Source organism: Arachis ipaensis, chromosome B3 (genome assembly GCF_059453495.1).
Source record: "Arachis ipaensis isolate K30076 ecotype BB chromosome B3, ASM5945349v1, whole genome shotgun sequence".
Classification (NCBI taxonomy): Eukaryota; Viridiplantae; Streptophyta; class Magnoliopsida; order Fabales; family Fabaceae; genus Arachis; species Arachis ipaensis.
This window is the reverse complement of record NC_142438.1, coordinates 85,476,437-85,482,178: the sequence shown is the minus strand read 5'-3', so window position 1 is coordinate 85,482,178 and position 5,742 is coordinate 85,476,437. Positions and strand designations below refer to the sequence as shown.

At 36.9% G+C, this 5,742-nt stretch overlaps 1 pseudogene; it reads left to right on the top strand.

Moving 5' to 3' along the window:
- Positions 1-2,234: 2,234 nt before the first annotated feature.
- Positions 2,235-5,365, top strand: LOC107633173 (uncharacterized; annotated as a pseudogene).
- The last annotated feature ends 377 nt before the right edge of the window (positions 5,366-5,742 follow it).

The following is a 5,742-nucleotide window of genomic DNA, read 5'->3' as shown; positions in this document are numbered from 1 at the left end:
TTGGCAACACTAGCTTTATTTTCTTTTAGCCTATTACTCAAAATTGCAAACCAAAACATGTGTTATCTTGTAAAAAAACTTTAAAGAAGATCAAAGAATAAAAGGAAAAGGAAACAAACATTATTACCAGAAGTCCTCCTCCAACAAGGAAAGCCAATCTGATTTCCTTTGATCGAAAAACATGCCAATAGAAGGTATAAGGAAGAACTCATTATGACAATAAAGCATTAAAGAAACTATCAACTGAAAAAATTCACATCCTTCGGTAACAGTAATTACAAGACTCTGGTTTTCATTAACTACATTCTGCATGAAGTTTGACGAGGTAGGATGCCAAAGCCTGAATTCTAGCAACTAAGGAATTCTAGCAACTAAAAGTAAACATATACAAAATTTAGCAGATTTTCAGTTATTCCTTTGCCTCTACAAGCAAATACCAGGTCACTTAATATCACCTATGTCCAAGGAAACGAAAAAGAAAAATCAAGAAAATAAGCCAATTTATGTAATTAAAGTAAGCTAGATACATAAACTTGATTGTCTTGACTAATAAAGAAAAATACAACACAGTGCACAGAAACTGAACTGAAATGTGAACCAAAACAAGAGAAGAGAGAAATCAACAATTGAGATTAAAGTGAACAACATACAATTCTTATCATCAAAAATAAGTAGCACACTGAACTGAAATGTGAACCAAAACAAGAGAAGAGAGAAATCAACAATTGAGATTAAAGTGAACAACATACAATTCTTATCATAAAAAATAAATAGCCAAAGAAATATTGTAAATTGTCAAAGTTAGGTCATATTCAAGTCTAAAGGGTATTGCATGGCTGGAAAAATAAGAATGAATCATGGAGAAGTGTTGGTTAGAACTCTGAATGGTTATTAAATCCGGTTAAGTTGGATTCTAGTTCAAATGGTTAGAACTCTGAATCTTAACCCAAAACCTATCCAGAAGCCTGAACGGTTGAATGTCCGGTTTCGTTTCTGGAACCTTGGTGATGAGGAATCTATCTAACCTTGAAGAAACCGTGTAACCCCTATTGACATACCAATTGAATTTTGCATTGGATAGTGGATGTTCCTTAAGGCCATAAATCACAATCTTAAATGAAAACATTAAAGTCTCGCGTGGTAGATGTAATTCTCCCATGGAAACCTTACAGCATTAAGTCCAATTAATTATTATTATTAGAAAAAGGTAATCGAGCATGTGTTGCAGCTTTTTTAGGAAAGAAATTCAGAATTGCAATGTCTTGGTAGATATGTGGTGTTGCTGAATTTGCAATTAAGAGATATATAGTGGTGCTTCATCTGGATATCATTCTCCCTTTGATTTTGTTATGGGTTTTTACATCTTTTGCTTATAAAATGTCGCTTGTTTGTTTTTCATTTGTTAGAGGAAATACACACTTGCTTAACATGTTTCAATGATGTTGTGGCTTTGTTATATGCTACTAAATATACCTTCCTGTAATCTGATTATGAAAATGTAAAGTCTATAAGTGGTTTTAATAACTAGGTCACTTCTTAAGGTAGTTAATATCTGAGTATCTGGCTGCTTCAAAGCTGAGGGAAGAAAGTTATATTTTATTCTCTGTTCTTTCTTCCGAGTGAGTGACTGTGAGTATGAGTCTGAGTATGAGTATGATGTAGTGGATGCCAATTTAGAACTGTAAATTTTGTTTGTTTGACTCTTTGGATGATTGATGGGACTGGGAATCTTATGTGTGATTTCCAGAAGAAATTTGTTTTTTGAAAATACAATTTATTCATGGGAATTATCAAAGGATAGAATGGTTTAATGTTTTGATCTGTCATGCTCATGAGACTGTACTGGCTGCATTGTCTGCATCTCTAGCTATATTTTATTTTCGTTATGGTTTTGGTATACAATAAATCAGTCTTATACCATCCCTTCTAACTTGTTAACAATATATAGTACTTTTACAACTCTATCATTTAGCTCATTCGTTATTTTGAAATATAAAATACTGTTCTGGTAGACTCATCACCTGATAGAGTCGTCTCCCATTTTGTAGCACATTAAATATCACAGACTGATAAAAACTTTTGGGACTGTATTGTAACGTCCAACCTTTAGGATATTTTGACTCTAAACATTGCATAAGTTACATTACTCTATTGCCAATGCGTGTCAGATCCAGATTATTAAAGGTTCTGCCATATTTATTTGAGACAGAAAGAACCATTCAACAAATATTTAAGAGGAAAAGGTCAATCGATGCCAAATTCAAGAATGGTACCCGAAGTTCAAATCTGTATCTATCAAGACCATAATTCATAAACTCCCTGAATCTTTTATTAAGTACCTTCTTGATGACTCTGGGACATTTTTGTTGCCTGCTTCTGTGTTGGATGAAGATGCCTTGCCGAATAGAATTCATAATTCAGATGATGAAGATTTTCAGGTGTCTGAAGGAACTGCTGATGAAGCAGAAGAACCTTCTCCACCGCCTTCATTTCCAGAACTTGAGTTGAAAATTAAGGAACTGATTACTGCGCATCATGTACCATTTTTTCTTATCTAAAAGGGCCATAAAAAGAGCATAATCTCATTAAATCAATGCAATTTCATGAACCAAATGATATATATTATGGTACATTGCTTTGAAATGGGTTTGTGCTGAATTTTAGGTGAAAAGAGCAACAAAAGGGGAATGAAAACAACAAATAAAAATGGGCGTGTGAAGCTGGGCGTGCCACTTGAAGCTCTGGGCGTGGCACGCCAAGCCAACATTCCAGCAAAGAAGGTTGAAGAATTTTACATGGGCGTGCCACTTGGAGCTCTGGGCGTGGCACGCCAAGTTTGTGAAGCCAAGATCTCAAAGAGGGCGTGCCACTTGGTGTTTTGGGCATGGCACGCCAGGCTTAAGTTCCAGAGGAGTGATTTTGAGCCCCACTATGGGTGTGGCACGCCAAGAAGTGGGCGTGGCACGCCAGGGCATATGCCAGCCTGACCTCCTCTCATTCAAATAAAAATATATTGAGCTACACAACTCCAAATGAGATGATTTCAGTGCCATTAGAAAGTAGACATCCAGGGCTTTCCAACCATATATAACACATTATGATGGGCATTGGAATTGAGGAAGATATTGACCCCGAAAACACATGAAAAAACACTCTATGAGGCCTGGGAGAGATTCAAAGATTTGACAAGAAGGTGTCCACCAGAAATGTTCAATGAGTGGGTACAACTACACATCTTCTATGAAGGGCTATCCTATGAATCAAAGAAGGCCGTGGATCATTCTTCAGGAGACTCACTCAACAAGAAGAAAACCATTGAAGAAGCCATAGAAGTCATCGAGACTGTAGCAGAAAATGAGTATTTCTATGCTTCAGAAAGAACTCAGAAGAAAGGAGTGTTAGAACTCAACTCTGTAGATGCTTTGTTAGCTCAATACAAGGCAACTGCAGCACAAATAGCAGCCTTAACCAAGAAGATGAAGGCTAATCAAGTCTCAGCCATACAAGATCAAACTCCTCAACAAGAAGGAAACGCATCAGAACCTGAAGGTAACAGGGAACAAGTTTCATCTCTTCTCATGAGCAATTAAACCAAGGAATTGACTATTGATCAAGATTTGAGAGATTGAATCACCAAGGGATTGGGGCTCAATCAATTATGATTGCCAAGAGGTCAATGAGTTGCATGATTGAAGATGAGATGAAATCAATTAATCCGGAGAATGCAATACCTCTTGATCCCAATGCTTATTTTATCTTTCTTTCTTTTATTTACTTTATGGTTATTTACATTTTCATCACTTTACATTTCGAGCACTTTACTTTCTTGTACTTTACTTTCCTTGCCATTTACTTTCTTGCACTTTATTGCTTTCCTTTACTTTCATGCAATTTACATTTTCTTGTTTGATTATCACTCCAATCTGAATAGTCTAACTAGGATAATCAATTAACTATTGCTTGCTTAATCCAATTAATCTCTGTGAATACGATCCCACTCCTAGTGGGTTATTACTTGACGATATTTGGTGCGCTTGCCAAAGAGCGGATTCATCATTCATTATATGGGGTGTGAATTCTGGTCATCAAGTTTTATGGCACCGTTGCCGGAAATTGACTTAAATTTGACAGTGATTAAATTGATTGGAGAGCTAGATTAAGCAATTTAATTTCCTTGTTATTTTATTTTATTTTATTTCACTAGCACTTTTTATTTTTCTTTCATCTCTGCTCTGAGTTCTATTTCTTTTTCCTTGATTATTTTAGTTACCTATCGTCCATATTTCCACTCTTCTAACTGTTCGATTAATTGCATCAACAAAGCTAACCACTAATCTCAACAAGATTTTTCTTACTTCACTTGTTCTCTGCTGGTTATTTGTCAAGTGTATGACAGGTAGAAGAGGAGAGACTTCATCTCCCTTTGATAGTGAAATTGAGATGACCTTTCTTAGACTAAGGAGGGAAGCAAGAGGCAAAGGGATAGTTGGAGAGGAACTAGTGGAGGAAGATCTAGAAGCCACCATGGAAGAAGAAGCACATAACCATGTTGGAGAGGAAGCTGGCAATCATGTTGGGGTGCAGTCTTCCCCAAGTTGAATTAGAGTGCCCCAAAAGATTTGGCTTGGATAAGTACTTGTGGCAGCCTTCGTTGCACCTCTTTCAGTGAGATTGCACTCTTGTTCCGCGCATCTGACTCATTGGTGCATGATTTGTGCCACGCTTATGACTGTTGCCATGATAAATCTTCGTCCAGACCCCGAGAGCTTTTTCTTGCCCTTCGAAAATGGTATCCATCCCTTCAACCTGACATGGAGTTCCGTTGCTTTGTGCGAGATCAGAAATTACTTGGAATTTCTCAGCGAGAAGTTACTACCTTTTATCCTCCTTTGCTTGAAAAGAAGAGCAGCCTCCAATTGCTGATACATGGATTTTTCAACAGTTATGTTAGAGATAGATTTGAGTCTGAAAACTACTCATTTGATGTTTATTACAAGGAACGAGAGAGTTAAGGTCATGGACTTCAACCCTTGGGTGCCTTTACATTGCCATTGTTGTTTACGTGGGATGAATTAGAGCATATCTACAGTGAAGGAGGGGATGCAGAGTTCAGAATTATTGATGATCGTTGTGTTGTTAGGCCAGGCCTGAAAACTGCTGTTCCATATGATTACCTGGATACTGCCCCAGGAAGTGGTTGGGATCAATTTCTGAGGAATGCACATGAGGAGTTACATCGACAAACCATGTCTACTGATGCAGGTGCATAACAATTAGATGCTGTTTCTCATCTGCCAACTTTGAGGTAGAAAACAGAAATGTAGATATTTTGTTCCCTAGTCTGAGCTGTTTGACATTGATATTGGATGTCAAAAAACATTAAAAATTTCTACCTGTTCCAGATGTATTTCTTTCCTTTTTAACAAATATGTAACTGGTTTTGTTACGCATATGCTTAATGTCTTGAATGTTCCCTTCCATGTAGATTTACATATGCGATTATATGAGGTTATCAAAGCTTGACTTAATGCGTGGTATTGTATGTTAGCTCCTCAATTGAGTCGAGTTTACATGTTTAGTTTTATGATTCAAGATTCACCTAAAATCATGTTAAGTGAATTGTCAAGTTTGATTAGAGAAGACAAAAAGGGGAGAAAAAAAAAGGGGGGAAGGGGGGGGGGGTGTTAGGATTTAGGAAATAATATCAATCCATTTGATCAAAGCAGGGGAGAAAAGTGCCCA